This window comes from Balaenoptera physalus (assembly GCF_965194825.1).
Source record: "Balaenoptera physalus genome assembly, chromosome: 9".
NCBI classification, from domain to species: Eukaryota; Metazoa; Chordata; class Mammalia; order Artiodactyla; family Balaenopteridae; genus Balaenoptera; species Balaenoptera physalus.
Genome location: NC_138888.1, coordinates 44,957,899 through 44,980,895, shown reverse-complemented (window position 1 = coordinate 44,980,895; position 22,997 = coordinate 44,957,899). Strand labels below are relative to the sequence as shown.

General features: G+C 37.5%; 1 long non-coding RNA gene across 1 annotated transcript in view; it reads left to right on the top strand.

The window, feature by feature from the left end:
* Positions 1 to 22,997, top strand: part of LOC309667210 — a 1,070,074-nt gene that overhangs the window by 974,414 nt on the left and 72,663 nt on the right. The window lies entirely within an intron of this gene.

Below are 22,997 nucleotides of genomic sequence, written 5' to 3'. Positions count from 1 at the left end.
TTTTAGTTTTCTATCTGACACTATCTTCCCCATTAGGAGCTGTCAGAACAAGAGAAAGGAATGGGAATATACACCCAAATATTAACAAAACCCATATATTTTTTGAAGATCTTAGAGAAATCTTTCTATTTATGGCCTATTCAGCAGACAAATATTGTAAATGGTTTCCTTCAGTGAGCCCTCGGAAGGAATCTCAAATAACTTCACAGGGCAGGATTTGCACAGCTTCCATCGCAGATCCATCAACAGTGCTCATCTATCATATACTCTGACAGGTGAATGTGACCTGGGCCCCCAGTCAGGCAGTTGCAATAGGCTATTGATTAAAATAGAGCTAAATTTTTTTAAAATCTATTTTTTGACCATTTGCTTCTGACTTAAAATTGGGCGTTCTGGTTAAATCAACCAAACTGATTTATGCAGTTAAGTTTCCAAGTTACCATACAGTTAGCAAACTTTAGTGGTGCTTCTTTCAGAATGTCATGTCATTCTAAAACTGATTGAAATAACTTATAAAGACATTTCTTGTAGGATGGCTACATTAAAACGTAAAGGAAAAAGGTAAGCCAGAAATCCACATGGAGGAAGGGAGACAGGGACATATACGGAAATAAGACTGAGATAATTACTGCCACTGAGGAATAAATTTAGCTTTTTAGGAAGTCAAAACAAAAAGTCATAGGTTTAGAATTTCTCAGCAATGACTAAACTAAATCACGTTAATGAAAGAAAGCCTAAAAGTACATCTTAGAAGCAAATATTACCCAGAATTAAATTATAAGAGGACTCTATAAGATGATCTCTTTTTAAAAAATGAATAAAACATTAAAACAATGTTTTCAACAACTGGTCTCTAGAATTTGTAGAAATATGCTTCAAATTATAATTTCATACATTGACTCTCAGCAAAAGACAACAAAATCCATTGTATTAAAAACATCGGATTTGGCAATGATTTCTTAGATACAATACCAAAAGCAATGGTCCATGAAAGAAAAATTAATATGTTGGTGTTCATTAAAATGAAAAGTGTTGGCTCTGCCAAAGACATTGTTAAGAGAATGAGAAGATAAGCCCCAGACTGGGAGAAAATAGTTGCAAAACATATATCTGATGAAGGACTGGTATTTAAAATATACAAAGAGCTCTTAAAACTCAATAGTAAGAAAACAAATAACCTGATTAAAAAATGAGCAAAAGATCTGGACACCTTACAAAAGAAGGTATACAGATAAAAAATAAGCATATGACACGATGCTCTATATCATATGTCATTAAGAAACTGCAAATTAAAACAATAATGAAATACCACTACACATCTATGGGATGGCTAAAATCCAAAACTTTGACAATACCAAATGCTGACAAGGATGTAGAGCAACAGAACTCTTATTCATTGCTGGTAGGAATGCAAAATGGTACAGCCACTTTGGAAGACAGCTTGGCAGTTTCTTACAAAACTAAACATACTCTTACCATATAAGCCAGCAATCATACTCCTTTATTTGTCCAAATGGGCTGAGAACTTCTACACAAAAACCTGCACATGAATGTATTTAGCATCTTTATTCGTAATTGCTAGAACTTGGTAAGAACCAAGATGTCCTTCAATAAGTGAATGGACAAACTATGGTACAGCCATACAATGGATTATTATTCACCCATAAAAAGAAATGAACTATGAAGGCACAAAAAGACAAGAAGGAATCTGAACTGCATAGTGCAAAGTGAAAACTATTCTACCCTCTTTTTCCTAGTTCTCTAAATATTCATGTTTGGTCTCTCATTAATTCCTACTCCTCTTCACACATATTAAATGCTATCCATCAGTTTTTTACCCTTAATCATTTTGATCTTTTTCATGTACTTGAGCATTCTGTCTTATCTCATACACTTTACTTAACTAACACAAACCTCACCCACTTCACCACCTCCAAAATCAATTAACAACGAAACCACAAAGAAAAAACTCTCTGCTCTTCTTTCGCATAGCTGCCCTCACAATGTGAGTTAACATTATCACATTTGTGTAACGAAGAAGCGTATAAGGGTTTTATTACTATTATTTTTGTAATTATTATTATCTCTTCCACAACGATCACACACAATCAGCCATCAACTCCTTTTTCAAAATTCCCTGTTCCCTCCTTTTCACTTGCATAGCCTTGACACAGATCTTTACCATCTCTTGCCAGAACTATGGTAAAAGCATTCTACTTATATTCAACCATCAAACATCTTTCTAAATATAAATAGTATCTTGTGAATTCCCTCCATATCTTCCTTCTTTGACTTCTTGCTACCTGGTCCAAAACACTGTATCATGCTGCATAAGGATTTTCACAATTAGCTTCTAACATGTCTCTTCAATCTCATGGTGCAGCGTTCCCTGTCATGCAACTCAGGCTCTGGTCACATTCTATTCTCTCTATTTGAAATGCCCTTTCTTTTCTTTCTTTTTCAGGAAAATTTCTACTTTTAGTTTAATTATGCAAATGTTAACTACTCTATAATATTCTCCTCTTCCTTGCAAAGTCTTAATTATTCCTCCTTTGTACTTCTACCTCACTTTGCACATACCTCTTTTATTGCTTGGTATGCTAATTATTGCCATTTTATTTTACTGATTGCCTTCTCCCAATAGAATGTGAGGTCCTTGAAGATTATGTCTTTTATAACTTTGAATCTTTCTGCCTAATGCAGAATCCTATAAAACTATTCCCTCAATAAATACTTATTGAATAAACACCTAAATAATATCATCATTATAAAGTAAACTAATTCTTTCCAGTTTGTTCTGGCAGAAGGGCATGGATCCAATTCATCTAAAATCCAACAAAGTTATTTAGCCACAGATTTAAAACATGACAAACTGGGACAAAGTCATCTTTTACTCTGTTTAAAATTGAATACCATTCCCACTCATACAAATTCTATCAATAATTGAGGATCGGAGTTGAAATAAAGTTACAATTCATTCTATAACAAGATCATAGGCTTTGGAGCATAGACACTTTTTTTCTGTGGAATCAGCAGTACATACCAGATCAATAAATGCAGAAAAATTCTTACCTTGTTCTTAATTGACTTCTCAGAAAGATAAAAATGGCAAAACAATGTTCAACAGGAGAACTGATATACTTAAAATATTCTTGTTCCTCATGAAAAATATGAGATTGAAAGACCAAGTCTTGTAAACTGGTAAAATTTCATGTCTAAACAAATAATGGGTTACTAATTTTGTCAAAGGGTTATCTTTTCTGAAAATGTAATAAACTCTCCTTCAAAGCCATCCCTCACAGACAGATGCTTTGTCTTAGTCATCATTAAAGGTCAGTGCTGAGGAAGGTACATGGAACATATGAGGGGCTTAATGAATGTTAATTGAGTCCATAAATGAAAAAAAATGAAAGTAATTATACTTTACATACAAATAAATATTTATCTTTCAAGTTAGGGTGTCAATATTTTGGGTCCCCAAAGATCTTCTGAGGTAGCTTTTTTTACTTTATCTTATTTTTCAATAATTCACTCAACAGATATTAAGTCCACATTATGCTAAGTGAAATAAGCCAACAACAAAACAACAAGTCGTGTATGGTTCTACTTATGAGGTACCCAGAAGTAGTCAGAATCACAGAGACAGAAAGCAGAATGGTGATTGCCAGAAGCTGGGGAGAGCCGGGTGTGGGGAGTTATTGTTTAATGGGTATAGAGTTTCAGTTTTACAAGATGAAAGAGTTCTGGAGATGGATGGTGGTGATGGTAGTACATTATAAATGTATTTAATACCACTAAACTGTATATTTTAAAATGGTTAATATGGTAAATTTAATGTTTGTGTATTTTACAAGAATTTTTTAAAAACTGGGAAAAAAGTACTGAGTCCTTCTACATTTAAGTACCTATACTCAGCTTTGGAAAAAAAAAAAATGAGCAAGACATAGTCCTCAAAAAAACTAACACAAACTAGTAAGGGAAAGAAAAGAAGATCAACGCCTGAGATATAGAGCATTTTCTAATGTGTTTTAGAAAACACTAGCCTCTGAGATGCTACCCAAAACAAAGTGGCCCATGGCCTAGAAAGAGAGTGGGAATTGATCAATACTCTATCTTAGAGATTCAAGATGACAAGAGCTGATTACAGGCTCTGAAACAACATGCAGCAAGAAAATACATTTAACTCCAAAGCTCCCAAGCTTATTTGATGAAAATTTTTCTTTGCATAACACCTATTAATATACCAGAGCACACTTTAGAAAGTGAAGCATTCAGAAGTTCTGTAAGGCAGGAGATCTCATGAAAGTAGAGAAGGGAAGGACAGAGGAGGGGCTTCTAACTCTGCCTGGTGGAGGTGGAGGGAGAGGGCAGGGTAGGGATGAACAAGGAAATAGTGGAAACACAGTGGGAAAAACTTCCATACGGAATTCTAGGACGAGAAAAATCAACACCCATTAAGTCCGAAGAAATAATTCATACAGTCATCAAGGTAAATTATGCTTTCATAATTCCTAGTTTACATTCATTATTAGCCCCTAGGCATACTTTTAATTTTTTGAAACAGAAATATCACTTTGTATGAGAACGTGAAAAAATCTGGAATTCATTTTCAATTCCACCTCGAGCTAGTTTAGTTCTCTGATAACCTTCACAAATTAGTTCTAACAACTGTACCTTTGCCCTGTCTCCAAGAAGTGATCCCTTATAAGCCAAGTTTAAGGTTTGGCTATTATTTTATCACTTGTGTCTCTGAACTTGTCATGGTGACTTTGTTCATATCTTAAGAGGATTTTGACTTGCTTGTAATGATGGAGCCTTCCCTAGCACTTTTCCATCCAAATTCTGCCCTAGGGTCTGCTGTTCAGCCGGATGCAAGCTCAACCCTGCCTCCTACAAATGGACATTTCTACCTGCCTAGATGGACGTTTAGTTCCCTTTTGTACATAGACTCTTGCTTTGCTTTGTTCCACTTATGTATGATGATACTCTGTTTGATGCTTCTGGGTCTCCCTAAAGCACAGAAAAATTTGGTGTCATGTCTTTTGTCTTGGAGTGTCCAGGTTAAGAACAACTCAGAACCTCAATCACTCATGCCCATACTAGCTCCCAGTTCTCACCTCTCTACCCATTCAGCAGGCTGATAAATGTAACCTGCTTTTTTTTTTTTTTACCTTTTAAAGCTTCTTATACCAAATATATCATTAGAGTTGTTCCTTGTCCCACTCACAGACTGCCTGGGAAGAGGGACACTGTCTTCCAAGCCTGCCTTTCCTTGCTGAATACCAAGAACACATCTCTGTTTTTCTAGAACTTTATTGCTAACTATTATGAGGAAACTGGTGGAATAAGTGAAAAAGAACAAGCATGCAAGAGTGACAATGTTTTAAAAATTCTTACAAAATTCTTAAAGTCATAGTATTGACCTGTAGAAAATAATGCCACTTATGCGTACTTTGTATAGACCATCTGCACACATATCAGAGAATAAGCACATATCTTACATACCTGGAAATCAAATCTATGTAAAGGACTGGACTAAAGACAATAGAAGAAAACAGGTTACCAATAAAATACAGCCATTAAAAGGTGGATTAATATTAAATCTTTTACTTCAATGGAGGTTTGTAAAGTCTGAGTGTTCAGAAAGAACACAGAACATTTCTTACAAAAGTTAAAGGAAGAAACTTAAACCAAGGTACTTTAAAACTGTTCCTGTGCATCATGAATAGAGCCATTTGTCTCTCCATCTGTGTGTGAGTATGCACACCTTATTACAAAGCAAGATTAACATCCGGAGAAAGACATTTTATCATATGTGGCATGGAGTTCAGAATTTATCCCTCTGATATTATCTAAAATCAGAAGAGTGTACCCATGTTTGTTTCCTGCAAGGCTGGATTTGCATAAGGGATGGAAGCAACAGAACCCTTGCGTGTAATAAAATTTATCCTCTAAAAGTCAGGACTTTAGTAAACCAATGATTTTAAATCTCCTATTCCAGGAAAAACCTTAGTCATTAGAAGGCACACTCCAGAATGTTCTCAGCATCCAGTTAAATCCAGTCATTTGCCTTTGGACATTCAGAGTTAAAACATTCCATAATTTCTGATTTTCTAATATCACTTGTGTTGAACAGAACTAATTTATCTGGACCAGTTCTTAGGGGACAGAATTTATGGGTTTTATATACCAGGCTATCAGATGAAAGAACAAATTCAATAAGGAGTCATTCCATGAGAAAAAAAATTATAAAAAAAAAATGCTTATAAAGAGTAAGAGTTCATGGGAGTGAAGATCATCAAAATCATCGTGAAAATCTAGGACATCAAAGAGGAGACCTATGTAATGGGAGGAAGGTTGGGGAAGCAATCACACCGACAAGCTGGATAGTACATAGTTTTACAAAGAAATTGAAGAGGATGAAATGTCTCAGTGTTCTCAAATGAGTAAATCCTGGATTAAATATTTGGGAACAGATTATTTAAAAATATGTATCAGTGAAAGTGCTCCCAAGTTGAGAGAATTTATGTTAAGATTAATTTGTAGATCCCAATCAGCATGTGAAAGCTATAGGAGACCTTCCTCACTGGGGTCCCTATACTCATAAGACTCCTGCCACGGAGCCAAGATACAGCCTGGAATGCATGCAAGCTCCCTATCCATGAGGGTTCCTGTGGTTTGCGTGCTCTGTCTTTGTACTTTACACATACCTCAGTCCAAAATAATATGTTGGGTATAATCTCAAATTTAGATAACTTCTCTATTTTCCCTGAAAATGAAATGAATATGAGAACACCCTAAAAAGGATACATTTCAAGTTCTGAGCTGGTAGAATTTAAATCCATCTGATCAGGTTAACGCGGAAAAAATGTAACAGCTTAGTAGTGGATCACCTACTGTTCTGCTCTTCAAGGAATTTTACCTGAAGCAACAAAACTGTTTACTCATTTGAACACACACCCCCCTCAAAATTAACCTACAATGGCCCTTTTGGGATAAAACTTCCCACCTGTTTCCTTCTAAGTTCATAATGTAAGATGTTTGTCCAATGCCAAGAGGATCTACAGAGATCAGGCATATCAGTTTGCTAATTTTTGCATTGATAATACTAGAAATATGACAATAACATCATTACTGTAATTTTGAAAAATGTCTTCTGAGTCATCACGTTTATTTCTAGGAAGAGGGTAGAAGAAAATAGTTTAGGGAAACTAAAGTAGTAAAAAGGTTATTATTCATATGTCAAATGTGACAGCTTCTTAAGGTCTGTAAATGATTTTAATTTACATCATGATTTATTATAATTCTGCAATGAAAACTATGTACAGTGATGCTTAGAAAAAGAGAAAGGCAATTACATTATTGTCAACTAGAGTTATAGGGTAGCAGAGTGGGTAGCAGTGTTGATTATTATGTGCTAACACAGGTGTTTAGGGAATTTCTCTCACCCACTATGCCATTTTATGAAGGATATTTAAGAAATTAATAGGCTTAATTCAACTAAGCAAATAGTAAATAGTAATGACGATAATAAGAGCAACAAATTGTTAAAGGATTAAAACAAAACTCCTTAGTATGGAAATACAGCTCTGGCTCCCATCCATTTCTGACTCTCCTGACTACAAGCCTGTGCCCCTGTTGCCTGACCTCCCATCCTGCTATATGGTCCCTGTACCTTCTCCTTCATTTGTCTTGGCCACACGTGCCCTCCTTCATCTTCCGACACAATCTACATCAATTACCTCCTTATTGAATCCTCCTTGATTCTCCCAGGCAGAGGGAGTTGCTACTTCCTCCAAGCTCCCATAGCATAATAGATTATAAACCCTTGGGAAAAAATTGTATAATGATTGCATCACCATCCTCTCAATAATTCTAGCTAAAAACACCTCAGTTGTTTTTCCCATTTCCCCTTTTATTTATCTCCTACACCCAATTTAATTTTTCATGCAGTCCTGCATTCAGCCAATATTTACTGACTCCAATGCCTAGATGTTCTGAGATATGTGCTGTCCTCTGCCCTGCGTCAGACCACACCTCTTACAGTGAAGACACTCATAGCTTCCTCCCTGTCCTCCCTGCCTCTCAACTCCCCACTCACTTTCCAGGAATCCACTAGTCCAGTCATCACTTTCTTAAAATAGATTTGCTATCATTTCGATTTTCAAAAATGTTTAGTTCGTTATTATTCTCTAAAAAAATTGAATCAAAGTTCCTCAGCAGAGAACAGAAGGCTGTTTAATGATCTGGTCCTGAAAGCCACCGGTGCTAAATCCAATCCTAATCCATCTACTCACTGCTCCCTGCCCACCCTACACAAGTTCACACCTTTTATTCTTGCTTACAGGCACCCCCATCTGCGCTGCCCTTTTCTCTCTTTCATGCTATCAAAATTTTGTCTTTCTTCAAGACCCACCTCAATGCTCCTTCTCCCATGAAGCCTTTCTCTTCATCCACAGTCAAAATTAACCATTCCTTCTTCTGTGTGCTCACAAAGCTTCATCACTTCCTCTTCTCAAATGTACTTTCCAAGCCTTGTATCATGTTATTTGATAAATACAATAAAATAGGTCTACATGCCACACCACCTTCCTCTTGACAATTAAGTATTGTATTCAATAAAAATTAGTGTTTAAAAAATGGTTACTGTAAATATTACCAAAAACTTTGGTCATTCTAAAAGTTAAAAAAAATCAGATTCTAGGGGCTTCCCTGGTGGCGCAGTGGTTGAGGGGTCTGCCTGCCGGTGCAGGGGACACGGGTTCGGGCCCTGGTCTGGGAGGATCCCACATGCCGCGGAGTGACTAGGCCCGTGAGCCACAGTTACTGAGCCTGCGCGTTTGGAGCCTGTGCTCCGCAACAAGAGAGGTCGCGATAATGAGAGGCCCACGCACCGCGATGAAGAGTGGCCCCCACTTGCCGCAACTAGAGAAAGCCCTCGCACAGAAACGAAGACCCAACACAGCCATAAATAAATAAATAAATAAATAAATAAATAAATAATCAGATTCTGCAAAAGTTATAATAAAAAAGAAGAGATTAAATGAAGTCTTTCAACACTAAAGTGTTTCAGAGAAGAATTGACATTTAATTTACATAGGAGTTGCTGGTCCAACAGGGCAGACAGCCCTCTTCCTAAGAAAGATTCTTAATTCCAGGCAAAGATAGACTTCCCCTCAAAGACAGATAGATGAAGATAGAAATAGAGAGGTACACACATATACTACTATGCACTGACATGTATATTTTATGTATGTATATTCATGCTGATCCCAGACGTATAATTCATCCCCTCTGGAAAATCCACACCCACCTCATCTCATGTCTATTAACGGAATCAATCAGGATCTGGGAGGATGGAAGCAAAGACTCTTGACCACAGGGCAGCTTTCCTGAATATCTGACTCTGGTGACTAAGACAATCTCAGCATTTCCTTCAGATTGACTAACCTTTAAGCAGGTTCCTTCTTGACTATCATTCCCTGAACCCCCTTTCTTTAGATCATTTACTTTGGAAAACTTGCAATTGTAAATTCTTTCTCTCCCCTTTGAGATGAAATCTTTTTCAGCCTCTTGCCAGTTTTATAACCCAGGACTTTGAGGACCTGAGAGCCATCCCTTTGAAATATAATCATCTAGGAAGACAGCACCCTTATCTCCCAGACTCTGTGGGAGAATAGGAGCCTAACTTAGATTAAGTGTCAATCAGCAAACACAGATATCCTAGTCACATTGACAATGTCCCTGTAACATCCTCCAGGTCTTTTCCATTAGCACTTACCCTAGTGCTTAAAAACTCTCTGCCTTTTGTTTCAGTGGAGTTGAGTTCAGTCCCCCTTATTTCAATAGGCTTGACCCCTATTGCAATAGTCTTGAATAAAGTCTTCCTTGCCTGTTTAACTTGTCTGGTGCAATTTTTCTTTGACTTGACAAGCTGAGCAAGCTAGTGCACTGCTGCTGACCATTTAAGTGAGGCGAGTTTCAACGTGTCATCCTCTATCATCCTTTGATAAGAGTTAAACTGGGATGACAGGTGGTTGATGTCCACACCTCTATGATCCTGTGGTCAAATGCAAAGGGTAAATAGGAGAAAAGGAATCCTACTTATTGCTTCTAGGGATTAAATTCAATTGAAGAAATAGTCTTAAATAAATAAATGCAAATTTATTCTGAAAGAATCAGTTGTTCCACTTCTCCCGCTAAACCCCTTAGCACTGTAAATATAACCAATCATTTCTTATGATGATACTGCAATAATTGTTCATGTCCAGGTGCTTTGATTAAAGGAAGTTTGATTTACTCTTGACTAGCTTTTACAGCTTAGGGAAGAGAACGGCACCACTCATTTATTTAGACAGCATAGCTTTGTGACTTTTTAGCTTGTCCATGAATCCACAAATTAAGGTAAGTACAAACCGTCTGTGGCTGCCCTTAAACAAGTAATGTATCCGCACTTCTAAAATGTATTTTTCCAACCATTCCATTAGAATATTCTAGCCCATTTTCTTCCAATGTCTACTGTATCAAACAAAGAGTAAATAGTAAGTTATGAGAACAGGTATGTCAATACAAATTGACAGCGATTTTTCGGAGTGCAGGGATAAAGCCAACAAAGAAGATGGAGACAAAATATACTCAGCGTGACATTCAAGAATTCACAAAGACATGTTCTGTGAATCATTTTATGTAATGTATTTGACTCAGATATACTCTTCTCTTTTAAATCATTCTTTGAATGGTTCTCCCTTTGGACATTTCAAGATAATTTAGCTGCAAAGCACTACACACAGAGGTGACAATTTGTGATTTATTGCTTATGGTGCAAAGAAGGTAAACATATATAGAAGAGGTCGTTATTGCAGTTTGGGAAAGCAATCCACAAAAGGTTTCCTGTACTTTTCATCTGAATTACATATTTAAACTGGACTACAAAAGGGATTCTGGGTTGGGTTAGGATTTTTTAATTTTCATTCTATTTCTTTTGAATTTTAAGTAAAGTTCTCATGACAGGCCTTTTATCTTGTCAGAATTCAATGCTAAAGACATATGCCTAATTCAAGTAAGTGTAACTTTGAAAATTTTAACCAAACAAAGTATATGCCAAAGTATTAATAATGATTATCTTTGGCTAGTGAGGCAATAGGAAATTTTATATTTCTTTCTCTTTGCTAGTTTTCCTTTCTAATTCTTCTGTATTAAATATAGGCCAATTGTACAATAAAAAGCTAAACATGCTCAAATAAGTTAGCAGAGGGTTATTCATCAAAAAAATTTATGAACATGTTCTAAAAGTTCCCTATAGGATTCCATTAAATTATCAACTTCCATTCATTATTTAATATATGAATTATCTTGGTTAAATTTGCTTTTCATACTGGATTCACAAGGTCACATTATTTTCTACAGAAAACAGGGTATAGTAGATACTTGATACACAATACTCAGACTCTACCTTGAGTTGTGTAAAATGAGAGTGATTTTGAAGATATGAACTAATTTTTCAAAAGTGGCTTAAAAATCCCACAGTGGCTCTCCACCGTGGCCAGAAGGAAATTCAACAGTCCTCACATGGGCCTGCAGATTGTGGGTATCATAATAATGATAATAAAAACAGGTGCTAACAGTCATTGAAAATACTGTTTCACATGTTATGCTAAGTATTTTGCAAGAATTAACTCATTTAGTCTTAAAAACTGTCCTCTGCCATAGGTATTATTATCCCCCTTCTTCAGAAGCAGACTCAAGCCAGAGGGGTCCAGGTGCTCCCGTGTCATTTGTCAGCCAGAATGAGATTACTGTGGCTCAATAACAACTTTTATTCTAAAATTTGTCAACTCTGGACCATGGTTACAAAATGAGGAACAAAGGGGGGCTCTTAGAAAAAGTTTTCTTATGAAAAAGAACCCTCTGCTAAGAGATGCACTCAGTACTACCCAATATTCATACTTAGATCTCAAATGTTATGGAAATACTTGGGGCTAACAGGCTATTTATCTTGTCAATTTGTTAACAAGAATATGTTAAATTATATAGTATTTCACAGTGCACAAATCACTGTCATATGCATTCATTCCTTTATTCCTCACACCAACTACATGAAACAGGAATTATTTTTCAGTGGAGAAAACTAAAACTTATAGATTAAGTGATTTCCCAATGGTTATACAACAGAAAAGCAGGAGAGCTGACACTCAAATCCACATTCTTCTGTCTTCTGTTGGTGTTTTCGCTCTAAGTTTCAAAAACTAACATTTCCCTCTAATTCACTATATTATTATCAGTAACCAAGGAACAAAAGAACCACGGTTTGGGAAAGAAGTAATAGTGCTCATTAGATTGCTTTACTTGTCAAAAGCCAATGGCATCATGTCAAAATCACCTTCAAGCAGATGTCACCTCCCCCACTCTCCCATCGATCCACATCCCGACAGGGCTTTGGAAACTGGAGAAGTCACAAAAATGTCCAGTGGACAAGGTAGATGCCAAGCTGCCCAGGGCAGCTCCTCCTTAAATACTGAGCCAAGCATGGTATCCATGATGGGGGAATTTAATTACCTTTCTATATTATGCATATTCTAAAAATAGAAGCTGTGACATCTTCAGGCTAAAGTTCCCACGACACATTTCGATCACAAATTGCAGGTTTCCTCTTTGTCTGTTGGGTCTGAACACTCAGTGTGAAGCTAACCACCGAAGAAAGCCATTTGGGGAATGGCTGGACAGCAATGAAGCAGACAGTGAGGCTGGAGTGACGTTTCAGCAGCTACCTCACAGCAATCTCTCCATAAGGACTTTTACAGCCTTAGGTCAAGGCCTGTTCCAAATCCAGGTCACCAGAGCCTCCTAAGTGCCAGTTGCATTGAGCTCTGAGTTTTCACATGTGTCACTCACAAAGCAGCTAGAGTGTAGTACAGTCAGAGAAAGATTTCATTAGGTCTTGCCAACAATATGCAGTGCACTCAAAGGCACCAGAAAACATAATTTTATAACTGGTAGAAGATGGAAAAATAAAATAAATGCAGCACATGCTCTAAGGAATTTTAAAGGAAAACTTCCCAGCTCCTTACTGGATCATGTGGGACCTCTGTTATTCTGGATCTTATCTTCTTTTCTGACCTCCTTGTCCAACCCTCCTGGACTCCATGCTTTAGCCAAATGAATATTCCTTTAGTTTCCACTTTCCTTCCTGACATTTCCTTTGCACAACTTGCGCAACTTCTGCAGCGCAAATACATCTTATGAGTTAGCTCTCTTATGAAATCCTCGTTTATTTTCCATTTTCAATTTTCTATCCCACATACAGAAAATTCCAGATCTCTCTGTACTCCTCCATATCTCCTGGGAAGAACGTCTTTTATAGTATCTGTCACATGAAATCATCATCACTTGTTTACATGTTTGTGAGCATTCCACTAAACAGTAAGTACCACTGAATGATAAGTTCCTCACTGATGTCATATACATCTTTGTAGCTCCAAGGCCTAGGAAAGTGCCCTGCGTTGAATAGAACTGGTTGAAATGAAAAATTGAATAAATAAATCACATACACACAATATCTTTTTATCACTTTAGTGGTGAAAAGCACAGGTCTGAAATCAAAATTGCTTAGGTTCAGAACCTAGCTCTACCACTTAGTAGCTCTATGATCTTCAACTAGTTATTTCACCTCTCTGTGCCTGAGTTACCTCATCTGTAAAATAGGCTATTGTGTGATTTCAATGAGTTAATAATAATAAATAGAAAAACACTTAAAACATAGCAAGGCACCCGGTAGCTTCTTGATAAATGTTAGCTATCATCATCATATTCCTACACAATACCATAGGCCTGAATTCAAATCACACTGCTCCACTTACAAGTTATGTGGCCTTGGGCAATTTGCTTAAAGTTCTTCCTACTTTGGTTTTCTAATCTCTAGAAAAGGGATAATAATAGTGCCTGCAGCATAAAATTCTTCAGAAAGTTACAATTAAATTATGCATGTCATTAACATAGAGGCTGGCACATGGCAAATACTCCATAAAAGTAAGCTACTCACTACTGTGATTTTTCATTGTAAATCAGTATGAGTATAAAATTCCTTGGGTATTGCCCCAAGATAGACACCCTCACCTACCTGGCACTTGTATTTGTACCTCATTAGCTTTGCGGGGGGAGGTGCAAAATAAAGGCCCTGAAGAAACAGAAAGTGTGTCATGTTTTAGACATTAAGCAAGATAAGTTCATGCCCCCAGTTCTAGTTCTCCAGGAAACAGGATGTGCCATTTGCTGCTTTTGAACAGGTTAGGACACAGTTATTTGTGCCAGCCTTGGGCCTGCTTGCCCTTAGGTCCATTTCCAACCTTTCCCCTGTACTCTATATACCATGGGTATGGCGAGTGGGAAAACTAGCTCTTGAAATGGAGAGGAAGTGGCAACAGATTGGAGGGTGAGGGAAACAGGGTATTTCTCCTCCTCACTCTGCCTAGGGCAGCTTCACTTCTCCATTATGGTTCCATTTCCCACCGGAGAGGCCCATTCTGGTCCCAGCTTCTTTTGGCGTGACCCAGGTCCCTGAGGACCTCTCTTTGTCTCTCCAGCCTAGGGTAATGGTTGTTGTTGCTCATTTCTGGATTTCCCTACAGTTCCATATATAACTCTCAGCTCAACACGTCACCGGTGTTAACAATTCCCTGCATTTATTCCCCTGTGGTTTCTATTTTCCTAGCTAGACCCTGATTGATCCAGTAATCTCTGTCTCTTCCTTTTCTGCCTTTAATTTCATTGGTTTAGAAAGTGCCTGCTTAATCAGTATCAGTGTAAAATTCCTTGGGTATTGCCCCAAGATAGACACCCTCACCTACCTGGCACTTATATTTGTACCTCATTAGCTTTGGGGGCAGGGTGCAATATAAAGTCTCTGAAGAAATAGAAAGTGTGTCCTGTTTTGCCTTCTTTCACGCATACATACATGCATACCCATCCTCTGTGCTGCTGTCTCTTACTTAAGAAATAAAGGCAGGCTTCTGTGGTCTGGAAGAAACTGGTCACATGGGTTGATTCTGAAGTGACTTCATCATCTAATGCAACAGCTCTTGGCTCTCAACTGGGGGATATTTTGCCCCTCCTCCATCTACAGGGAACAATGTCTAGAGACATAGTTGGTTGTTACAGTGGGCCGGGACAGGGTAGGGGGGAGGTGCTACCGTCATCTAGGGTTTAGAGGCCAGGGATGCATGCTGTAAACACCCTACAATGTACCAGAAAAGAATACCCAGGCCCAAAGTGTCAGCAATTAATTGAGAAACTCTGATTAATGATACAAAACTCCACACTTTCCCGCTGCTAGATGCTTGCAGTAGCCTCTGAGCTACTGCAAGTCACAGGGATTACTTGGGATGTAAAACTGTTGCCAGTGATCACATAGCAGTGATCTTGCCCATTGCTGTCAGTTGCTGTGTACAGTTCACATTAAATGATATGCATAAACTTGAATTTCACTACAGATTTTTTTGTTTTGTTGATATGCGTACTGAGAAGACAAAAGAGCAGCGTGTATCAAAAGACAGTGAATTTTCAGATAGGGATCTTTGTGTTAAATAATTTTTTTTAAAAATCTTACTACTTGATTTTATCAGCCAGCCTGTGCAGCAAAAGATAAATTTTTCATAAGACACTTGTTTTAAAAAGTAATCTGGTCATATATGTTCTACTAGAATATTTGTAACATTTTCGTTTACAAGGGGGGAGCTGGTTAGCCTGCTCTCAATCGTATTTCTCTTCCCTGTTATGTCTGTTTTTATCTCAGAGTGGTTTTGCATACATGGGGCCCTGTGGCTGGGTCTCCCTATTTTGTATACCACCAACCGTGAAGCCTTAGATGACCACTTTCTCAGTTAAGACCTCAGTTTCCTCATGGGCCAAATGAGGAGGTTGATCTAGTTAAAAGTTCCCTTCCCACTGTAAAACGTTACTCAATTACGAATCTTCAGCACTTAAGTAACATGTTCATATATTGGCTCTTTAGGGAGCAAAAGTTATACAAATCCAATAAAAGTTTTCATCCAGGCCTGGTTCATTCAACATGCAAGCCTTAGTAAAGAAAAGTGAGGCATGGAATGTTACTAGACCCATGTTCCCTCCTCCTAATCCTGTTAAAATGTGTGTAAGAGTGCCTCCGAGAGATGACAAAGGACAAATTTGTCATAAACAGACTCAAATCACTGCTGCTCTCTTTCTGACAACTTGGAGTGAGAATGGACTCCACGTTGCAGGGCTGAGCTCCAAAAACACCAACTTCTGCAATTACCCAGGGATTTCCACTTCTCTGTCTACTGCAAAGAAATGAAAAAGTATATAAACCTAGTTCCCTTCCTAAAAGAACAGCCAAAAGAGGCATGGGCAACTATACTCTCCTGAATGTGAAAAAGAGGTTTTTTTTTTTTTTTTTTTAAGAACAAGCTTTGCCTGGGACGAAGTGAGAGAGTGGAATGGACATATATACACTACCAAATGTAAAACAGATAGCTATTGGGAAGCAGCCGCATAGCACAGGGAGATCAGCTCGGTGCTTAGTGACCACCTAGTGGGGTGGGATAGGGAAGGTGGGAGGGAGACGCAAGGGGGAGGGGATATGGGGATTTATGTATACGTAGTATAGCTGATTCACTTTGTTATACAGCAGAAACTAACACAACATTGTAAAGTAATTATACTCCAATAAAGATGTTAAAAAAAAAAAAAAAAGAACAAGCTTTGCCTTAGAAGGAAAAGCCTCAGGGATGCCTTTCCTTTACTGGTTGAAGCTTTTGAAAACAGCTGCCGACAGATGCCTCACGGTCTCCCAGCTAGAGTCCCACAGGAAACCACCCTCCTTGATGCTCCCGCCTCCACTCTCTAATTTCTAGGGGTCTTGCCTGTCTGTCTACTCCAATAATAATCTCAGTGGGTAGAGATTATGTCTTAATTCTGCTCTCCTTGCAGTTTCCACCACAGCACCTCTTCTCATTAAATGTTAAATCAGAAGGTAGCTGAAGGTGAAACCCTAACCCTTTTTGAAAAGCTGCAGCAAATCCCACAGATTTTATTCCCAAGATATTTGTATCCCCAAATGATCTTTTCCCTCTTGGTGCAGCTCTTCAAAGCTCTGGTAGGGAGGAGTTAGAATCAGTTTCTGAGCCATCAGAGATTCTGAGATGTCTCGAAGAAGAAAGAGGGGGAAAAACATGTTAACATTTTTGTGGTATGTTAATGAGATCATTCATCCCTGTCACCTTAAAAAAGCCTAAGACACATTTCTTTCTCTGATTCCTCTTTCTTCTCCCTCGCCTCCTCCTTCACCATCCTCCTCCATATCTAAAGAAGAAGGTTAATATTAAGTATCACATTAAGAGTTGTCAAATCAATCATGATTTCCTCTGAATTACGTTACACAGAGCAACATGCTTTATCAGAAATCAAAGAAAGGACAGTGCCAAAAGTGGATGAGCTAATGTAAAATCACTTACATGGGCACTCTGGAGACAGAAACTCATTTAATATTTAATGCAGTCATTAACCTAAGAATGAGAAGGAGATGGTAATGGACGGTCTACTCCCTTTACCTACAGGACAGGGTACTGAAGGTGAGCTGTCCCCTCTGGGATCAGACTCACACAAGTCTGAAATCCATAAAGTGGGTCACAGATGAAGGGAACTGGAAAAGGCTCAAGTCTCCCAGATGTACTGTTTTAAGAGCACAGTCGTGCTCAGCAGTTACGTCTGAAGTTCGCCACACTGCGGGAACCAGAAGCCGTGTCAACTGAATTGCTCAATTAGTTTGTTATGACAACAGACATACTGTCCCCGACACACACAGTCAAACCACAGCAAGTAATCAATTATTGAAGGAAACTATCTCCAAGAAGCATTAATCCATCAGGATACTGAAGGGTTTGTTTTTATCTCCATTTAGATTTGGTTACCATTAAAGGTGTTTGTCTGCTTGACAGCTACCCAGAGTTGACCCTGAGAGCCTGAATGTCAAAACCAATTGAAAATGAAATGGGGAAATAATACAGAAAATTCTACAATAGTGAAGGCCATCTGAAAAAAAAAAACTTTTTCTACATGTGAATATTACGATGTTGTAGGGAACATTCTATTTACATAGCACGAATGCCAGCATAATCTTTACATGAACTTTTAAACAGGGTCATCTTAAGCAAGTAACGTCATTATAATTGCTTTACTTTAGCTGCAGCATTACTTCTTGATAAGATACAGCACACACTAAAACCACATTTATTGTTTTATTTAACTGTATTTTTTCTATCCCATATTTTCTTCTTTGGTGTAAATTTCCAGAGGTCTCATAATTCCACCCTACCAAGGAAGTCAATTATAATATTTGCATGCACATGAAACACCTCCATCTCAACTGACCCAGCTACCACCCTTTATTCCTTTTTTTTTTTTTTAACCACAAGTTTAAATTAAACCCTTTCATCCTGTAGAGTTTTCAAAATACTCCTTCACAACAATAAGTGATTTCTGAATCTGAAAAGAAGCTCCAGGTAGGCTGAGTTTTCTTTTTGTCTCATAATTTTCACGTTTCTAGTTGTGGCCTTTTCATTTTCACTTGAGTTGTCCTTTGAACATTTCTTGGTTCAAAGCCTCGTTTTTGTGGTGCTGAACTCTTCTAGCTTTTGCTTGTTGGTAAAACTTTTGATCTCTCCATCAAATCTGAACAAAAGCCTTGAATGGTAGAATACTCTTGGTTATAGGTTTTCCTCTTTCATCAGTTTAAATATACTGTGCCACTGCCTTCCAGCCTAAAGAGTTTCTGCTGAAAAGTCATCTAATATCCTTATAGAAGTTTCCTTGTATGTAACTTGCTGCTTTTCCTTTCTGCTTTTTTTTTTCTATTTGTTTTTCTTTTTAATAGATCTTTATTGGAGTATAATTGCTTCACAATACTGCCTTAGTTTCTATTGTACAACAAAGTGAATCAGCCATATGCATACATATGTCCCCATATACCCCCTCCTTCTTGAGCCTCCCACCCACCCTCCCCATCCCACCCTTCTAGGTCGTCGCAAACCACTGAGCTGATCTCCCTGTGCTATGCTGCTGCTTCCCGCTAGCTATCTATTTTACATTTGGTAGTGTATATATGTTGCTGCTACTCTCACTTCACCCCAGCTTCCCCCTCACCCACCGTGTCCTCAAGTCCATTCTCTATGTCTACTTCTTTATTCCTGCCCTGCAACTAGGTTCATCAGTACCTTTTTTTTTTTTAGATTCCATATATATGCGTTAGCATACGGTATTTGTTTTCCTCTTTCTGACTTACTTCACTCTGTATGACAGACTATAGGTCCATCCACCTCACTACAAATAACTCAATTTCGTTTCTTTTTATGGCTGGGTAATACTCCATTGTATATATGTGCCACATCTTCTTTATCCATTTATCCGTCGATGGACATCTAGATTTCTTCCATGTTCTGGCTATTGTAAATAGTGCTGCAATGAACATTGTGGTACATGTCTATTTTTGAATTATGGTTTTCTCAGGGTATATGCCCAGTAGTGGGATTGCTGGGTCATATGGTAGTTCTATTTTAAGTTTTGTAAGGAACCTCCATACTGTTCTTCATAGTGGCTGTATCAATTTACATTCCCACCAACAGTGCAAAAGGGTTCCCTTTCAACCACACCCTTTCCAGCATTTATTGTTTCTAGATTTTTTGATAACGGCCATTCTGACCGGTATGAGGTGATACCTCATTGTAGTTTTGATTTGCACTTCTCTAATAATTAGTGATGTTGAGCATCTTTTCATGTGCCTCTTGGCCATCTGTATGTCTTCTTTGGTGAAATGTCTATTTAGATCTTCTGCCCATTTTTGGATTGGGTTGTTTGTTTTTTTGATATTGAGCTGCATGAGCTGCTTGTAAATTTTGGAGATTAACCCTTTGCCCGTTGTTTCATTTGCAAACATTTTCTCCCATTCTGAGGGTTGTCTTTTTGTCTTGTTTATGGTTTCCTTTGCTGTGCAAAAGCTTTTAAGTTTCATTAGGTCCAATTGTTGATTTTTGTTTTTATCTTCATTAATCTAGGAGGTGGGTCAAAAAAGATCTTGCTATGGTTTATGTCAAAGAGTGTTTTTCCTATGTTTTCCTCTAAGAGTTTTATAGTGTCTGGTCTTACATTTAGGTCTTTAATCCATTTTGAGTTTATTTTTGTGTATGGTGTTAGGTAGTGTTCTAATTTCATTCTTTTACATGTAGCTGTCCAGTTTTCCCAGCACCACTTATTGAAGAGACTGTCTTTTCTCCATTGTATGTTCTTGCCTCTTTTGTTGTAAATTAGGTGACCATATGTGCATGGGTCTATTTCTGGGCTTTCTATCCTATACCATTGATCTATATTTCTGTTTTTGTGCCAGTACCATACTGTCTTGATGACTATAGCTCTGTAGTATAGCTTGAAGTCAGGGAGCCTGATTCCTCCAGCTCCGTTTTTCTTTCGCAAGTTTGCTTTGGCTATTCGGGGTCTTTTGTGTTTCCATACAAATTGTCAAATTTTTTGTTCTAGTTCTGTGAAAAATGCCATTGGTAGTTTGACAGGGATTGCAATGAATCTGTGGATTGCAATGAATCTGTGGATTGCAATGAATCTGTTGATTGCAATGAATCTCTAGATTGCTTTAGGTAGCACAGTCATTTTCATAATATTGATTCTTCCAATCCAAAAACATGGTATATTTCTCCATCTGTTTACGTCATCTTTGATTTCTTTCATCAGTGTTTTATAGCTTTTAATGTCCTCTCTTTATCTTTAATTTTTCTCGTTTTAATTACAATGTGTCTTGGTGTGGTCCACTTTGGGTTGATCCTGTTTGGGACTCTCTGTGATTCCTGGACCTGGATGTCTGTTTCCTTTCCTAGGTTAGGGAAGTTTCTAGCTACTATGTCTCCAAATATGTTCTCTGCCCCTTTCTCTCTCTCTTCTCCCTCTGGGACCCTTGTAATGTGAATGTTAGTATGCCTGATGTTATCTCAGAGGTCTCTTAAACTGTCCTCATTTTTTATAATTCTTTTCTTCTTTTTTCTGTTCAGCTTGAGTGATTTCCAACACTCTGTCTTCCAGTTTGCTAATCCATTCCTCTGTGTCATCTAATCTACTGTTGATTCTTTCTAGAGTATTTTTTATTTCAGTTGTGCTCTTCAAATCTGTTTGATTCTTCTTTGTATTTTCCAACTCTTTGTTAAAAACTTCTACCTTCTCACTCTGTTCATTCATTCTTCTCTTGAGTTCTTTGAGCATCTTTATGATCATGACCTTAAACTCTTTATCAGGTAGATTGCTTATCTTTATTTCATAATTCTTCTTCTGTGGTTTTTTTTTTTGTTCCTTAATATTTTTCTGTCACCTCATTTTGCCTAATTTTCTGTTTTTATTTCTATGTATCTGGTGGGTTGGTTACGTTTCCTGATCTCAGAGAAGTGGCCTTATATTAGAAACATCTTATGGGATCCAGCAGAGCACTCTTTTCTGGTCACCAGAGCTATATGCTCTAGGGTCGCCCTCTATGCGGGCTGAATGGGTCCTTCTGTTGTGGTAGGGTTACTACTGTGGGTGCACTAGTAGGCACAGCCAATGAAATGTACAGTCTAGAAAAAAATGGATAAAGTTCCAGGAACATACAATCTTCTAAGACTGCATCAGGAAGGGATAGGAACTATGAACCGGCCAATTACCAGTAACAAAATTAAATCAGTAATAAAAAATAAACTCCAAACAAACAAGAGTCCAGGACCAGAAAGCTTCACAGGTGAATTCTACCAAACATTTAAAGCAGAGTTAGCATCTATTCTTCTCAAAATATTCTGAAAAATTGAGGAGAAAGGCATGCTTCTGAATTCATTCTACAAGGCTAACATCACCCTAATTCTAAAGACACCAAAAAAATGAAATTTACTGGCAAATATCACCAATGAACATAGATGCAAAAATCCTCAAGGAAATATTAGCAAATTGAATTCAACAATACATTAAGGGACTCATACACCATAATCAAATGGGAACTATCCCAGGGATGCAAGGATTGTTCAACATCCACAAATCAATCAATGAGATACACCTTAAAAAACTGAAGAATAAAAATCTTCAGTTTGTTAAGGTGTAGCCCATCAGATGCAGAAAAAGCTTTTGACAAAATTTAACATCCATTTATGATAAAAACTCTCAACAAAGTAGGTATGGAGGGAACATACCTCAACATAATAAAGACCATATATGACAAGCTCACAGCTAACATTAAACTCAATGGCAAAAAGCTGAAAGCACTTCCTCTAAAATCTGGAATAAGACAAGGACGCCACTCTTACCACTTTTATTCAACATAGTATTGGAAGTCTTGGTCACAAAAATCAGATGAGAAAGAAATTAAAGGAATCCAAATTGGAAAGGAAGAAGTAAAACTGTCACTGTTTGCAGATGACACAATACTATACATAGATAATCCTAAAAGCACCACCAAAAAACTACTAGAACTCACCAATGAATTTGGTAAAGTTGAAGGATACAAAATTAATATACAGAAATCTGTTATATTTCTGTACACTAACAATAAACTATCAGAAAGAGAAATTAAGAAAACAATCCCATTTACCATTGCATTAAAAAAATAAAATATCTAGGAATCAATCTAACTAAGGAGGTTAAATACCTTTATTGGGAGAACTATAAGACACTGATGAAAGAAACTGAAGATGACACAAACAAATGGAAAGATATAATGTGCTCATGGGTTAGAAGAATTAATATTGTTAAAATGACCATACTGTCCATGGCAATCTACAAATTCAATGCAATCCCTATCAAAATACCAATGGCATTTTTTCACAAAACTAGAACAAATAATTTTTCAATTTGTATGGAAACACAAAATAGTCAAAACAATCTTGAGAAAGAAGACCAAAACTGGAGGTATCATGCTACCTGATTTCAAAACTATACTACAAGTTGCA